General features: G+C 39.7%; 1 protein-coding gene across 10 annotated transcripts in view; it reads right to left on the bottom strand.

Moving 5' to 3' along the window:
- B3GALT1 (beta-1,3-galactosyltransferase 1) overlaps nt 1-18,057 on the bottom strand; it is a 590,053-nt gene that overhangs the window by 128,722 nt on the left and 443,274 nt on the right. For 5 of the 10 annotated variants that reach the window (XM_067026238.1, XM_059053962.2, XM_067026236.1 and 2 more), the window contains exon 3: nt 14,718-14,832. The exons of 4 other annotated variants lie outside the window; for them this stretch is intronic. The gene's annotated coding sequence lies outside the window, so the exon portion shown is untranslated. One more of the 10 variants, XM_067026246.1, reaches the window with a different exon arrangement.

The following is an 18,057-nucleotide window of genomic DNA, read 5'->3' as shown; positions in this document are numbered from 1 at the left end:
GATTGCTCTAGCAGAGAATTCTTCAAGCTAAGCTGACATGCAACTTCGACTGGCTCTACCCTGCTATGTAATGAGTGTTTTTGTCTCCCCCCACCACCGCAAATTCATATGTTGAGACTCTAATGAGATGGCATTCAGAGATGGGGCCTCTGGGAGGTGATTAGGTCATGAAGGTGGAATTCTCATGGTGGGACTAGAGTCCTTATAAGAAGAAGAAGAGAGCCAGCCCTCTCTGCTCTCTGCCCTCTGAGGATACAAGGAGAAGATGGCCAACAGCAAACCAAGGAGAGTGTCTTCACCAAACACCAGATCTGCTGGCACCTCGATCTTGGACGTTCCAGCCTCCAGAACCATGAGAAATAAATGCTTGTTCTTTAAGCCACCTAGTCTGTGGTGTCTTGTTATAGCTGCCTGAACTAAGACATACTCTCTGGATTTATGAGGAATGTATCATAGAATCACAGAATGGCTAACAACCCTGGAAATGGTCTCTTCCAGGCCCCTCTGAATAGAGGCTCATTTCACGTCCTTCTGGGCAGCTCTTCAAATCTCTGAAGACAGGGTTGTATTATGTCTTCCCTTCTCCTGGCTAAACACTGCTGGCTCCTAAGATCACTTTTCAGCCGAAGTGGTTGTGGGCCCTTTGCCCCTCGAGTTGCTCTTTTCTAAGCACACTGCAAGTGACCTGTATTTCTTTTGAACTGTAAGACCCAGAACTGGACAATGCACAGCCCTTCATGCTGACAATGATCTGTTCATCCATACCTTTTGAATATGAACATTTGATCAGCTATGAATTCAATGAATACTGATGAACAGCTTGAGTTCTGTGGTCAGGAAGACTTGGATTTAAAGCCAAGCTCCTTTTAGTTATGTGACACAGGGAAATTAACTAATCTCATCAAGCCATTGTTTCCTCATCCATTTAACAGAGATTATATAGCACCTACCTCACATAACAGAATGCAAATAAAGTACATAGCACAATGCCTGGCACACAGTAAATACTGAAGTAATGTAAGTTCCTGTAAGTCCATACTTTCCCACTTATTCAAAGTTGCCACAGTGAGAGACAAGGAGATCTAAAGAGCTAAAGGAGAAAATAATTATGGAATAATATATCTTTTAATCTGCATTTCTTATAAGGATACTTTTATCAAAGGAAAGAGTAGACATCATTAATTGCTTTAACTCTGTAAAAAGGGATTTTTTTAGAATGAGTTACTTGGTTTTGTTCAGTTTGGAGTCCTAGTATTTGGAATTTATTCTAGTTGAGTTCATGCAATTCTTTGAATATATTACTCCAGTTCAGAAACAACCTGCTAATACTGCATGAGCAACAGAGTTAACTATATTTTACACTGCTCTCTCCTTCTCCCATCAATATCACCTTGAAACCCTAATGCATTCTGAAGAAGGAGCCCTACATGTACTGCAGGGATGACAAGATATATATATAGTTCACATATTTATTGGAGTATAAATGCTTTACAATGTTGTGTTAGTTTCTGCTGTACAACAAAGTGAATCAGCTATATGTGTACATATATCCCCATACCCCCTCCCTCCTGTGTCTCCCTCCCACCCTCCCTATCCCACCCCTCTAGGTGGTCACAAAGCACCGAGCTTTGATCTCCCTGTGCTATGCAGCAGCTTCCCACTAGCCATCCTTTTTACATTTGGTAGTGTATATATGTCCATGCCACTCTCTCACTTCATCTCAGCTTCTCCTTCCCCCCCATGTCCTCAAGTCCGTTCTCTACGTCTGCATCTTTATTCTTGCTCTGCCACTAGGTTCATCAGTACCGCTTTTTAAAATTCCATATATATGCGTTAGCATACAGTATTTGTTTTTCCCTTTCTGACTTACTTCATTCTGTATGACAGACTCTAGGTCCATCCACCTCACTACAAATAACTCAATTTCGTTCCTTTTTATTGCTGAGTAATATTCCATTGTATATATGTGGCACATCTTTATCCATGGGATGACAAGATATTGATGAACATTTTCCACACATGATGAATTATCTTTTGACATAACTCTTTCAGTACTTGGGCTACTTGGGATGCTACTTACATCTTGGATGATATATAATTTTTAGTTTTCTTAAATATGGCACTAAAAATTACTTTTGATGTTGAATATCCATTTGAAATGTCTCAAGAGGCATGGTTATATAGTGGAAAGCATGTGGATTTGGAGTTTCCTGTGTGGGATATGAAGTCAGTCAGCTGTGGTTCAAATCCTGGATCTTCTACCCACTAGTTCCATGACCTGGACAAATTATTTTACTGATGCTACTGTTTAGTCTCTCAAAAATAAAATGGAAGTAATAATATTACCTACTTCACAGAGCTGCTGTAAATGAAATAATGTGTATGAAATGCTTAGTACAGGGTCTGGCTCAATAAATGTTTCTTCTCCTCCTTCTACTTTATCATTATCATCATCATCATCACCCAAATTCATAGATGACTTTAACATTTACCAGGTGATCATGGGCAATTTCCTTAACCATCCTATTCCTCCATTTTCTTACTTTTTCAAAAGGTATAGTTGTAAATATTTCATAGGATAATTGTAAGATTAAGTGAAATAATATAGCTAAAGCACTTGGGACAGAGTAGAGGCTCAGTGAATCATCATACATTACTTCTTTCCCTTCCTGTCCTCAAGCCTTTTTTCATTCTTCACTGATATATATCTATATCTACCTGTTGAACTATATGTAGGAGAGATGTATTTGTTTCTTTGTTTTTGCACAGCTAGTTTGAGCCAGTAAAAATGTTTCTCAAATATTATGCTACGGGCTTCCTGGGTGGCGCAGTGGTTGAGAATCCGCCTGCCGATGCAGGGGACACGGGTTCGTGCCCCAGTCCGGGAAGATCCTACATGCCGCGGAGCGGCTGCACCCATGAGCCATAGCCACTGAGCCTGCGCGTCCGGAGCCTGTGCTCCGCAACGGGAGAGGCCACAACAGTGAGAGGCCCACGTACCACAAAACAACAACAACAAAAACAAACAAACAAATATTATGCTACATATTATCAAATATAAGCAGTCAGTGCTAAGACAGCAAGGGTAGAAAAGATCGAAATTCACGCTCTCATTACTCTTGCTCTGTGGTTGGCCCATTGAGATGTTTAGCTGCTATTGGGGCAAGAGGTCTCCAGACAGTCTATTGGAATTTCACCTGCCAAATGCTGGAGTTAGTGGAGACCAAGAAAACATATTAAAAGGGCATGGCTCCCGGAATTTGTTGGCAAATCCAAAGTAATAAAAAAGGAAAATTTGATATAACCACAGGCTTTTCATACCATCATTTTTCATCTTTACCACATCCCCTCTAGCTGACCTAAGCTATTTCTCAGTATGGTTTTGGAAGTCAGAAGGGGGGATTTAATGCCTTGCTTGAGGATGCTTTCACTTGGCTCAGGCTGATTTATAATTAAGATTGTATTCCTTTCTTCAGAGACAGTTGGAACATTGTTAGAATGTGTGTTTAAAAATCTAAAACCATGTGTAAACTCAGTTACTTGGAGAGTGAGAAGATGATTGCAGCATAAACAGAAAGGGAAGAGAAATAAAATACTTCACATATTGAAAATAGAAGGGCAGGAAAATGGCAATTGTTAATGAGGTATTTGAAAATACCTGAAAATCAAGTAAAGAAAGATGGATGGAAAACACATACAAAAAAGAAAAATCAGAAGAATTAAAGATGCAGAAACAACACAATAAAAAGAAGTCAACTGGGAACTCCTGGGTGGTCTAGTGGTTAAGACCTAGTGCCCTCACTGCAGGGGCCATCAGTTTTTTTTTTTTTTTTTTATGGTATGCGGGCTTCTCACTGCTGTGGCCTCTCCCATTGCGGAGCACAGGCTCCGGACGCGCAGGCTCAGCGGCCACGGCTCACGGGCCCAGCCGCTCCGCGGTATGTGGGATCTTCCCGGACCAGGGCACGAACTCGTGTCCCCTGCATCAGCAGGCGGACTCTCAACCACTGCGCCACCAGGGAAGCCCAGGGGCCATTAGTTTGATTCCTGGTCAGAGAACTAAGATCCTGCAAGCTGTGCAGCCATAGATGAATGAATGAATGAATGAATAAATAAGTAAATAAATAGAAAGAAGTAAACTAACTCTGAATACATAGTCTGTCTCCTCTTATATTATCTGCTTGATTTAATAGCAAAGAGGTCCACCAGTGAAACTGGAGGAAATGGCTTGTAAAGGAAATTTGAAAGATAGCCTTTCATAATTCACACTCAGTTCTCTAAGATCCATATTTGAATACTTTTAAAGAGGGATCACTGTGGCTGTTAGAATGACATGCATAACGTTTAGTGCCCTCAGGAATAAATGGATTGAGCTGTTGATTTCCTGACCAAGGACTCACACAGACCCTCACTCAAATAATTAGTTTTTTGCTGATGTCTGGGTAATCTCTGAAGTTTTCCCACACATATAAGCCATGTCGACAGCAACTGAAAAGTTGCTATTGCCTTAGAGTAATAACGGTCTGGAAATTGTGTTAACTTGATGTTATAGTAGCATCCATAAGCAAATAAACTTGTAAACGGGTAGAAAATGAGATCAAAGACCACTGTTCCTTTTTAAAAAAATTTTACATCCCTGCTTGGGTGAATAATGACTGGACCAACATATGTTTACTTCTTTACTGACTGGCTCTAGAAAATATCACAGGGGAGTTTATTTTGCAGAACATTCCCTGGACTCATGTTTCTGAATCTCTGCAGTCAACAATAATTTTTATAGACCCATAAGCATGACTCTTAGATGTCAATAAACCAATGAGTGAAATGTCCTGCCTATGCACAAGTGGGAGCGATGTTGCTTAAGGACTTGAGCAGCCTGTGCTCTTCTCTGACTCACTCTGTGACCTTGAACTTACACTGCCTGCTTTTTACTTTCCTGGCCTGGCAAGCTGAGTAATATGACTTAGGATAAACCAGGAAATGGCAAAATGCCTGGTGCTCTCAAATGAATTTAGTCCAGTAACATCACCATGTCAGTGGCCTTTGCCCAGCACACTGGGGGAGAAGAGGGAATGACAGGGTCTCCTGTCAATCACCACAGAAGCTCTCTTTAAGCCCATCAGACACATAATGAAGCAACCCTATTAGCTGCGTTTGTGGGACCTGAGTCAAAGATTATTGGCTCTAAAGAATGTTGAGCTCAAGAGTAGAATGCTGTTCCTCCATTCTCACATTGACTTTACCAGCAACAAGCTTTGCACTCTTGGCAAATCACTTGAAATCTCTCTGTACCTCTGCTGTTAGTCTGTACAATGAAGCAATCATTACAGGATTGTGGCAATCAAATTGTATTGGATTGAAAGTGTTTTAGAAAGTTAGAAACTATTTAAACAAATGAGACACCAAGAGGTAGGTTACCATGATGGTTAAGAGCACACTGGAGCCAAAATTCCTGGATGAGAAACATGCAGGGTGGCATCCCTGTACGTGAATGTGTAGATGCCCACAGGCTCCCCTCCTGTGCCTGCCTCCAGGGACCTACTAATAAGAAAATCAGGTTCTCTTCCCACCCCACCCAACGACTCCCTTAAAACTGCCCTCACTGGGGTCACAGATAAGCCTCCTTATGGCTAGATCCAGCAGACTCTTTTCAGCCATTAACCAGCTATGTGACTTCTCTTTGCCCTACTCTTTTCTGGTATAAAATGGGAATAAAAATAGTTTCTAATAATGGTGGGTGCAAGCCTTTATACGTTTGTCCAGACCCATGGAATGCACCACATCAACAGTGAACCCTAATGTAAACCATGGATTTTGGGTGATAACGTTATGTCACTGTAGGTTCATCAATTGTAACACACGTACCACTTTGGCAGGGGACTTTGACAGTAGGAGAGGCTATGCATGTGTAGGGGCAGGGGGTATGTGGGAAATGTCTATACTTTCTGCTCAATTTTGCTGTGAATCTAAAACTGGTCTAAAAAATAAAAGAAAAACAGTATCTATCTCACAGGGTGTTATGAGGATTAAAAAACATATATTTAAAGAGTTATAGCATACCCAACATACAGTAAAAAGCATACCATACCCAATGTATAGTAAACACTCAAAAAGTGTCAGCAGAGTTTTCATGAATCTCTCAGAGGATATTCTTTTCTTCCTCTTTATCCTTTCATTTAATTATCTTCAGTATAGGGCCATGATAGATCATTGTTATGTCAACTGATTACCAACACTACATGAACAGGAGCAATACCTTCTATTAAAGAACATTAGGTTTTGCTTACGTAAATGACCAATTCAACTGATTCATTTGCCTCCCTTTTTTATCTCTTTCCCCCTACTTCATTCAATTATGGGTTTCCCACCAAACTGACCACATTTTAGTTCTATGCAGATACAGTAGGGATTTACAATGGAAGCAGCTATTCTGCTGAAGTTATAGCTACACCACTATCAGATTCAGCAGTTTCCACCCCTGCAGCTTATTTCCAGGTGAAGTTAAATCCTTGCCAATGGTAGATCTTACTGCGTGTCAGCTTCACTGCTGTGTGAAGGCTCACCGGGACTTAATTCCAGCCATCTGCTGAAAGTTTAACACTGTAATTGTCTGGAGTGAGTGCTGTGAATCCAAATAGGTTCCACGTCTAATTACGTCAGTACTACTCACAACTCTCACTGTTTTATTTTTTATGTGGTGCTCCAAAATGAGGAGATTTGACAGAAAGTTTTACCATAATAATTTACAATATCAATAAAGCTCATCCACACGTCCAATTTACAATTTTATGCCTCAATGTATTCTACTTTTGGCTACATGGGCTGTTTGGACTAAATTTACAGAAATACCCAGATCATAAAACGTCTGTTCCAATTAAAGGTATTTTGCATTTGTTTTATCACAATGGTATCAGGTTTGACATTGAACTTAAGAGTTTTTGTTCTTGGCCATATTCATATAGAAAAGCATTATATAGGTTGCAACTCTATGTATAAAACACTGCCCTTCCAAGTGAGCACTGCAAGGCTGAACAAGTGTTTTACCAAATCACTGTAGGTCAAAAGGAAAAATGAAAGTTTGAGTAAGTTTCAGCGGCTGAGGAATGGGGAAAACAGAAGTCTTGGGAAAAGACAATTGACAGTCAGGGAGAAGGGGCCTGGGAACAAAACCACTTAAGGGTAGAGAACCATCAAGCACCACTGTTCTGACTCAGAGGCATTAGCCCATGATTTTCTATAAGCAGAAAAGAAAGCAGAACAGAAAAAGAGAGGGAGCCTCAAGATGGAAGCCTTTGGTTTTAAATCATGTTGTGCAAATGGGAGATGTCCATAGTGAAACAGACTGGTTTCCTACATGCACAGAGAGGGTGACCTCCAATAGCCCTAGAGAATAGTCACATGAATCCTGACATTTTTAAGAAGGAGGTATTAGGAGGAGATACAACGGTGCAAAACAAAAGATGCTGGAGTTACCAACTCATCTGCAACGACAGCAAGCTAAAAGTGAGTAATCCTGACTCCATACGGTGAGAAAATCGTTCAAATGCAGGAAAGAAGGGAAAGTGCCTGGTTAGCCATGGACATTGCTGATCTTGGGAGTACTGAGGAGATGGAGCTTCTAAAAACTGAGTCCACAGAGAAAGACAGAGTCTGGCACACAAAGCAGGTGTTCAGTATATAGTTCAGAATAAATTAATGAAGCTGTGTGTAGCATCAGTAGAATAATACTAGCTCGCATTTATTTTTTGAATTTTTATTGTTTTTATACAGCAGTTCTTATTAGTTATCTATTTTATACATATTAGTGTATACATGTCAATCCCAATCTCCCAATTCATCACACCACCATCACCCCCTGCTTTCCCCACTTGGTGTTCATACGTTTGTTCTCTACATCTGTGTCTCTGTTTCTGCCTTGCAACCTTGTACCATTTTTCTAGATTCCACATATATGAGCTCACAATTATTGACTACTAATTAGGTGCACATTTTGGTTAACTTATTTAGTCATTTGACAGATGAAAAAACAGCTTCAGAGAGATTAAATATTTGCCCGATTTAATGCAGCTCGTCACCAGTGCAGCTGAAATTCTAACCCAACGTTGATTACAGAACATCTTAATCCTCAGGGTTTAGTGGTGAAGACTGTGTTCACTGGAGCCATTTTTCCTGGGTTCAAGTCCCCACCCTACTACTTACTAGCTTGAGTGACTGACATGCTCTTACAACTGTTTGTTCATCTACAAAATGGGGATAATACTGGTTGCTTGCTGCGGGCTGTTTGCATTCTTCCTCCAAATTCATATGTCGAGGCCCTAATCCCCAATGTATTTAGAGATGCAACCTTTGGGAGGTAATTAGATAATGAAGTCATTAAGGTGGAGCCCCACTGATAGGATTAGTGGCCTTATAAGAAGAGGAAGGGACCTCTTTCTGCCATGTGAGAATATAGGGAGAAGGCAGCTGTCTGTGAACCAGGAAGAGGGATCCCACCAAGAACTCAATCATCCTGGCACTGTGAACTTAGACTTCCTGCCTCCAGAACTGTGAAAAAAAAATTGCTGTTTAAACCATCTCCTTAGTCTACAGGATTCCATTAGAGCAGCCTGAGCTAAGACCCTAGTACTTTCTTTCATGGGTTTGTATGAAGATTAATTGAGATAGTATTTGGAAAGCACTGAGTAGAAAGTATGGTGTATTGTAAGTACTCAATAAATGTGAGCTATTGATATCTTTAAAAGCACCAGCTACTGTTTCATGAGTATTGCTTTCATGTGAACAGGAGCAAAATGACACATTTTTACCACAAACTGACAGTTGGAACATCTTTCCAGATGCTGAGATTTATTCTCTTACATGTTAAATAATAACACTTATATTTTCTATCCATAATATCTTGTGTGGAACCCATGGACAGACACAGGCAGTGCTGTGTAACATGAAGGACATGACATTTGGAGCCAGAAGACCTGCTTCAATCTCAATTCTGTGAGTGGCTGTGTAGCCTTTGACAAACCAGGTATATCTTTAAGCCTCAGTCTCTACCTTGGTAAAAGAGTTCCAAATAATACCCCTGTCAGGTGATGACAGGTTTGAAAGTATTTTGTAAACTGTAAAGCACTGTACAAATATTAGTAATTATGTTCACACCGTGAGAAGGTTTGAAAACAAGCAAGAAAACAACACATTGCTGGTGAAGTTTGAAGAGCTTTCTAATTTGGGAATCGTTGCCAATGCCATTAAGAACCGAGACACACTGTACTAAATTTAGCTTAAAACAAACAAAAAATGAAATGTGATTCAACCTCGAAAAAGATGTATCTCATTATGCATGAAGAAAGGACTCTGAAATAGAGTTACAGAAACCTAGAGAGCAACATTGTGGACGGGCGACCCAGTGGTTACAGTAAATCAGAAAATAGAGTTGAGCTTTTCCAATGTCATACAGCATTTAAAAGCATAGTTCTATTTTAGGCTTTTCTCAAGAGACAGTGGGCTCCTTTCTTCCTTTTAGAGCCTAGACAATGCTGGTCTAGTACCCTTCTGGGCACTGCAGGTCAGCTATAAGGCCAGGATGCCTCATTCACCACCACCCCCCCACACACACACACCCACACACCCTAGGGAGTCTGTCTATGAAGAAGAAATAGGGTCTAATTGGAGACCTGGGGCTGGCGTGGTGGGCGCTTGGCCACAGCCCATACCTCTGCAGGTCAGTGGAATGCCGCTTAGCTCTTTTCATGCTTTTTCTCAAAGGGATTTTGCCTGCTTTACCTCTGTACGTGATTCTTTTGGATTTGCTTGAATCTGATCTGAATCTCAGTATACAGTAAGCGGGTCGGAAGGAGAGACCATTGAGAATACGTTTGAGAAGATGGAGGGATATGGTGATTGATGAAAATGAATCATAGTATTTGGTAAGGCAACATGTTGAAAAATTAACCCAGACTTGTGGTTGCCAAGAGGGAGAGTACAGGGGAGGGAAGAATTGAAAGTTTGGGGTTAGTTGATGCAAATTACTATATATAGAATGGATAAACAACAAGGTCCTAGTGTATAGCACAGGGAACTATATTCAGTATCCTGTGATAAACCAGAATGGAAGAGAATATGAAAAAGAATGTAAATATACATATAACCGAATCACTTTGCTGTACAGTAGAAGTTAACACAACACTGAAAATCAACTATACTTAAAAAAAAAACTTAAAAAAGAAAAGCCTCAGACACAGGGAGAGGGAAAGATATATGGATCAGACGATTGTTACTCTCAGCAGAAGGTTCCATGTCTGCCCCTGGTGAGGTGTGTCCCTGTACACAATTGCAGGCTGTCAGCCTCCTCTTATACTAATGAATACAATCACTGAGCCGGTGCTTCAGGGGCCCACACACTCCTTCCACTTTCCAGATCTCTTTCCTAACTCTACGGCATCATCCTTGTGTTCACTATTTGCACCTGCCATTTTACAGCAGAGAAAGGGTAGTGGTGAGGGTGTCAGATTATGTGTGCTGATCAGCTGAATCCCTAGTATATATTAAGACACCATCCTTGAAACAATTCAACAGTTACTAAGCAGATGAGTAAGTTGTGAATTATGTTGCCTGTGTGTGCAAATGCAGTATATATAAAGAGAGGGGTTTCTGTTTATCTGCGTGCCACCTCAGTTGAGCTATTTGTAATGGCACCACCATATATGTTGAATTTTAACTTAAGTTTGTACTTCTAAATTGTCATTTTCGTTGTTATTTTACTTGTCTTAAAATATACTTAGATACAGCTTTGACATGAAAAATATTGTGTATGCAGAAGATTGTGTCTGCTGCATACCAGACAATGCAATTAAAGGCGCTAGAGACAGCCAAATCTCAGGATTAGATTATATGATTTTCAAAGCCAGGAGAAGCTAGTGTGGCTGATTCACACATCATGAAGGACTCTCACTCAGGCACTAACTTATCAAAAGCTTCTGGTTGACTTTCAAGAAAAGCTGTTTGACTTTCATCCATTTATAACACAAGTGAGCAAAAAACAAAACTAAATAGAGCCAAAAAACAAAAGCGTATGTGGCTTTTGAGGTCCTGTGATTTGCCTCAAAATTTTAATATCAACCCTAAGCCTGGGAAATGTCAAGATGAAGATCCTGTGTTATGAGAGGTGTCATGTCACTGGGAAGCAATGCAGAACTGTTGGTGGCCAGTGTGGCAAACAGACTTATGACCATGAATGATGGAGACCACATTCTTTCATTTCGTTTTCCCATTTGGAATGGGAATGTCTATAAGGGTTATCCTATGCCTGTCCCACCACTGTAATTTGGAAATAGATAACCGTTTTTCTAGTTTAGCAGGTCAACAGATGAAGAGGAAATTTGCTCTATGATGGAACATACCCAGCCTCACATCTACTTGATTTAGGTGATTTACACAATGAGATTTAGGACTTTTAAGCCAATGTTATTTATATGAGATTTTAGGCTTACATCGATGCTGTGCTGGGTTGAGACTTGGGAGGATGTTGGGGTAGGAGGTATTTGCATGTAGGATGGATGTGAATCTTTGGGGACCAGAGGATGGACTATGGTAAGCTGAAAAAAAAACACCACTCCCCCCAAATATGTATTTTCTTTCTAATCCTCAGAACCTGTGAATATTACCTTATATGACAGAACAGTGATTATTACCTTATACAGCAAACAATATGATTAAATTAAGGATCTTGAGACTAGGTGTCTAACTTGGGTTACCTGACAGGACCCCTAAAAATTTCACAAGTATGCTTGTTTGAGAAGGGCAAAGGGAATTTTGAGATACACACACACATACACATACAGTGGAGAAGGCATTATGAAGACTGAAATGATGTAGCTACAGTCCAAAGAACACCTGAATCCACCACAAGCTAGAAGAGGCAAGGAACGGTTTCTGCCTAGAACCTCAGGAGAAAGTTCAATCCTGTCAAAAACCTTGATTTTAGACTTCTGGCCTCCAGAACTGTGAGGTAATACATTTCTGTTGTTTTAAATTATCAAGTTTGTGGTAATTTGTTTCAGCAGCCCCAGGAAACTAATGCAGAAGACAGAGACATATAATAGTACAGTATGGCATTATCAGGACTTTTGAAGTAAAAAAAATAAAAATTAAAAATACACCGTAGGCGCTTCCCTGGTGGTGCAGTGGTTGAGAGTCCGCCTGCCGATGCAGGGGACATGGGTTTGTGCCCCAGTCCAGGAAGATCCCACATGCTGCGGAGTGGCTGGGCCTGTGAGCCATGGCCACTGAGCCTGCGCTTCTGGAGCCTGTGCTCCACAATGGGAGAGGCCACAGCAGTGAGAGGCCCGTGTACCGCAAAAAGAAAAAAATAAAATAAAAAAACCCCACTGTAGTATAAATGCTATTTTAATTTAAAAGTTGAATGAACAAATAAATAAATAAAAGAAATGCATGTGGAAGACAATATGTCTTGGTTGCTTGGGTAGCTTAAACAACAGAATTTTTTTCTTACAGCTCTGGAGCCTTGATGTTTGAAATCACGGTAGAGCATGGTTGGTTTCTGGTGAGAGCTCTCTTTCTGACCTGCAGTTTTCTTACTGTGTCCTCACATGGGAAAGAGGGAAAGAGAGAGCCCGGATTTCTTCCTCTTTTTAAAAAGACACTAATCTCATTAGGAGAGCCCCACCCTCATGACCTCATCTAAACCTAATTACCTCCCAAAGGCCCCACCTCCTAACACCATCACACTGGGGGTGGGGGATGGTTAGAGTTTCAACACATGAATTTTGGGGAGTGTAAACATTCAGTCTACAATATCATATAACATGGTGTTTCTGAAAACTGAGAGTTTAGGTGATATTTAATCACATTTTTCGTATTTATATAGTGGGATATAAACATTTAACCCTTTGTTGATATGAAAGTAGCTCTTAACCTTGAATTGATCATTAGACCCATTCAGAGTGGGGAATACAGTGCTCTCCAGGAAAGAACACAGGCAACTCTCTTACTTCACAGAGATTAAAGGGTATGTTCTAAAGGAAAGAATTTATTGTCCTTGAGAAGGAGAAAACATTTTCTTTCTTTTATTAATGGTGTCAACTCTGGATTTAGTAGATTTTCAAATATTTCCAAATAACCCAAGAATCACTAATGATAAGGGAATAGGGCTTTGATGGGAAGAGAATAAAGGGATGAAAGTATGAAGAAAAGGGAGGCTGAGGAAGAAGGGTAAAGGGAGAGGGAGTCCCAGCACAGCAAGTGGTGTGACAATGGCCACTGCTAGGGGACAATGCTGAACCAGTATGCTAAAGGCATGACCAATACTTACAAAGGGGCACTGTTTTAGGGTCCCAGGAACACTTTGGAGCTGGTCTAGAGATCAGGCTACCAGGTCTTTGGGTGGGTACTTGACCACAGGAGTGGAAGCCGTGCCTGGCCGGTTCTGAAAGTTCCTGTCCCACCACCATCCAGTGACCTTAGGATATGCCCAGGTACTTTAAAAGTAAAAAGAACCTCTGGGTATTGGGGGGAAAGTAAGGACAACCTTTGACTGCTGTACCTCGCAGTTAAAATGAAGTCCTCAACTTGGGATAGAGCAGGATGGATGTTCTCTTTCACATTTTTTTTTAAACAGTGGATACATAATACTTTAAAAATAAGAAAAACAGTACAAAAAGAAAAGAAAAGCCCTATAAAATGAGGTAAAAGATGATTCTATATATCTACCAAAGGCCATTTGTTGAATATTTTAAAAGAAGGATGAGGAAAACTCCTCATCAATGGCATCACATCATTGGTAAAAGGCTAGCTCCTAGTCAAGTAAGTGCTTAGCCCAGAGTCAGTTCTCTGAGCCCTGGGACTTTAAAATTAGAAGAGGCTGAAGATTAAGAGAAACTAGAAAATGAGCTCTAAAAATGCCAACAAAAGCTGATGGAGATAATCACTGATAGCTCCCAAAGGACAAAGCTTAAATCCATTACTTGTAAAACTTTGCTTCACACTGGCTTTGGGGCTTTGTGTTGTTAATGATATCTCTTAAGCTCAAAAAAAGTATAGATGCCTGTGCTGGGCAATGAGCTTCTGGCCTAGAGCAAATCACTGTGATTTAATTGCCTGTTACCTGGTATAGAGAAAGGGGTTAGATGTTTATGATGACATAGCTTTATACCTGCACTCAATCAGTTGGTTTGTGAAGAACATACACCTTCTCTACCCTCAGTCAAGGGTGAATGAACATGGGACATAAAAATGATAGAGTGCCTACATCAAAGAGATATTAAAGACCAAATGCTGAATGTTGCTTACATGTAGATAGCAATGAATTTAAAGATGCCTGAAATTCTTTTAGACTGCATTCTGCAAGGCGCTACGTATAGAATCAGATAGACCTAAAGATGAAACTGCCTCTGCCACATACTCATTATGCTAAGTTGGACATGTTATTAACTTCTTGGAGTCTTGGTTCTCTTGACTATAAATTGGGGGATAATGATATCTATCCCATGGGGATGTTGTGAATGTTAATTAGACAAAGTATCTAAAGTATTTAACCCAGTGCACTTCGTAAATCCAGTCACTATTGTTCTTTGATTGTACATCACCAAATGTGAGCTTTGTCAAATTGCAAGTCTACAAGGGAAAATTGCTATGGGGCAAGGTGGTTTCTCCTGTCATCATTAAATCATGCTTACTGTTTACTCTTAAGGTGAGTAAGGCTCACTTACTGTTTACTCTTAAGGTGAGTAAGGCTGCTGCTGTCTCAGGCAGGGCAATGTGCCCAGACTAGTGAAGGCCAAGCCAGGAGCAGAGGCGGGTGTGCAGATTCATGAGAAGATAAGGCTGCAAAGAAAGAGAGAAGCAGGTAGGGAGTAGGGCTGGCAATATTAACTTGCACTGTAAGGCTTCTGGGTATGAAAAACGTAAGCACCATGTCAAGAAATAATCACAACAAGACTCACACAGAAGCTTGATATTCCAGAAATACTTGGAAGTAGGACAGACCTAAGCTCGCAAAGCAGTCTGCAAAATGATGCCCTGAGATGAGCACCATGGATAGCTCCAAGGGAAGCCATTTCTTCCTCCCTGAAGAGGCGGCAACTCAGGATTGTTCAAACCAATTTTATGGAGAAGCCAACAACTCTCTTCCTTAAAGGACCAAGATCTATTAAGGCATATTTGATTCCTAACACCAGATATCTATTCAACATTTCTAAATATGTCAGTAACAGCATAATATGTGAACAGAACTGTTGAGAATTGGTTCTCTCTTGGAGAGAAGTAGATCTACTGTGACCTTAATTGGTTTGATTTAGGGTTGCTCTTCATTCTTGGAGATCCTGAACAATTCAAGGTTTTATTAGGAAGTTCCCCACCTCCCTTAACACTAACACAATGTTGACATTTAGGGTTGGTGGTAGGTCAACTATAGAATGTTTAAACTCTGTGAGATCATGAGTGTGGGAGAGGGCTCCCATTCTGGGGCCATATTTATTCCAGTCCATTAGAAAGTCTAGCCACACTACTGCTAAGGGTTCATAAAGGGGTGGATATAAATTCTGCTCTACTGTCTGTGTACCCAAGGGAAAGTCATTTGGTCCTTCTTACTGTCATCTGAAAGATAAAGGAATTGAACTATAACATCTTAAGGAAGATAAGATTCAACCAAGCACGTCCAGGACACAAAAAATTAAAGTATCATTGGCAAGGGGATGAAAGAACCATGATGTGTTTGGCTGCAAAGTACTATGGTGTCTTAGAACTGGGACAAGGTCTTCTCAGATCTTCTACACCAGGAATTGGTAGAAACACCAAGGCTTTACGTTAGAGGTTTGAACTGACTATTTTCCTCCAAGTTTCAAGGCTTCTAGATGACAGAATATTGGGTTTTATAAAGTCCAAAGGGCAGTACATCAGAACATAGGAGCAGGCTGTGGGCTAAAATGACCCTGCTGGGACACACAGGCTTTGAATTATAGGAACCCCTCTGACAAAGCAGTGTCTGGCTAATGGGTTTTTATGATTTCTTGGAGAAAGGATTCTCATTGTGATTTCTGAATAATGAAACTGGGGCTCCTCAGTTGTCAGGTTCTCCAACAATTGGTTGATATAAGGCCTTGTATTTTCTGGAGCAGAGGTTCTCAAAGTGTGGTCCTTGGATCCCTGTGTGTCTCTGACACCATTTTAGGAGGTCAATAAGATCTGTCCTTTTCCAGCTACATATTTCTATGCGGCCTGATTTTCTTCTTAAACTTCAACCAAAATAACAGATCACAATAAATTGATTGCAAGAGCAGATATGAGAATCCAGTTGTTTTCTATTGGGCCAGACAGTATTGAGATTTGATAAAATATTAAACTACCATCTCCTCCCTAATTTGTTTTGGAAAATGTAGTTATTTTCTTTTAAAAAGATGCTATTTATTTTTAATATGTAATGACTTTATTGCTCCTTAAAATTAAACAAAAATGTTAAATACATCTTTCAATTTTAATATCTAATATGGTAAATATTAATAAATATAACCTATATAATAAAAAGCCCTTTGGGAGGCTTCAATAGTTTTTAAGAGGGTTAAGAAATAAAAATGTCTGAAGCCCTATTTCAGAGGCATCGGAATTCAAGTGTTTCTGAATAGGTAATCAGTCTTTTAATAACAGTAAAAGTGAGAAAAGATTCTTGGTTTCTAAGTTTCTATGAGATGTTAAGTTGTCTGGGAGATATGGGTATTCAGATATTTATTTGGTTTGATGTGGGCTGACCCATCAGGCACATGAGGGCCTCCCTTCAGGGTTTGGACTCTCTCCACCATGGACTGGCTTTCAGCTTGGGAGTGAATCTTGAGAGACAATATTAGTGGGCATCACACTATTTACCTACATTTCTGCCTCTAGAATAACCCAGTGATGAAAGTGTCTTGCATCCAGGCATGATTGGATTAAATGAAGAAAAACTTAGGATAAATGCAGGGAAAATCTCTCTACTGATGCTAGTGAGAAATATTACATTTTAAAATATTATCTTTAGGTAACTGGTTGAAGTTTTATCACTTAAATGTATCAACTGTAAAATTCTCTCTCAATATTTCACTTGTGTTTAGTTTATGGGAAACAGTAAACAATACTGTTAAGCTTTATCTTTGGAGCAAAAAGATTTATGACTATGGGCAAATCTCAGTATAAACTGACTAAATGAGATGAACTCCAAACTAAATATCTGAAAATAAATTCAGAATGGAAATACTTTCAAATAAAATGTTAGCAGATGAAATTTTAATGCTTTGGAATATACGAAAGCAAAACTCTTGCTTTGCAATTTTGAACAAGTTATTTGGTTTCCCCCTTATCACATCTACTAAATAAGGAGAATACATCAATAATCATCAGCTCTACATTCATTCATATGTAGGACAAGTAGGTTTCTTAAGTATATTTTGTTCTCTCAGGTAGTAAAACATGTCACCTGCTGTCTTATATTTCTTTTTGTTTACCCTTTAAACTATTTTTACTACAAGGTTCATAGGCAAGATTCATCACAATCTTAGATCAATCATCACAAAATAGTGAAAGGTGACATCGTTCAGTGACATTTTATAGAAGATCTCAAGAATATCTTTACAGAAAATAATAGTATTTCAGGCAAGAGTAGAATTTTTACCCTTAAAGAATTTAGACTTTTTCAATAAAAATTTTTTGGACTCACTTGATCATTGAGTATTTTTTCCCCACATTTTGCTGGGCTATCTTGGGGGTGGTGGGAGTGGAGTAGAGATAGAGGTGAGGGAAAGGAATAATTCTTGGGCCAATTCAATTTTTATTTATCTGGTTTACTGAAATTTGTGTCATGTGATTTAGGAATTTCAGTTTTCACTACTTTGGGGTTTCATCCAATTTTAAACAACTCTTTCTTAAATTTTCTTGTTCCCAAAGCAGTGGAATAAAAATCTTATCAAAGACCATGCTAATTCAAAGCCATCAGCTTATAGCTTGTCTACCATGCTACTGCATTTTAAGTAACCAATTATTATTTAAAATTCTGGCTTCAGCAGCATTAAGGAAATGTAGGAG

This window comes from Kogia breviceps, chromosome 2 (genome assembly GCF_026419965.1).
Source record: "Kogia breviceps isolate mKogBre1 chromosome 2, mKogBre1 haplotype 1, whole genome shotgun sequence".
Lineage (NCBI taxonomy): Eukaryota > Metazoa > Chordata > Mammalia > Artiodactyla > Physeteridae > Kogia > Kogia breviceps.
Note: the sequence above shows the minus strand (reverse complement) of the source record. Positions and strands in the feature narration are given on the sequence as shown.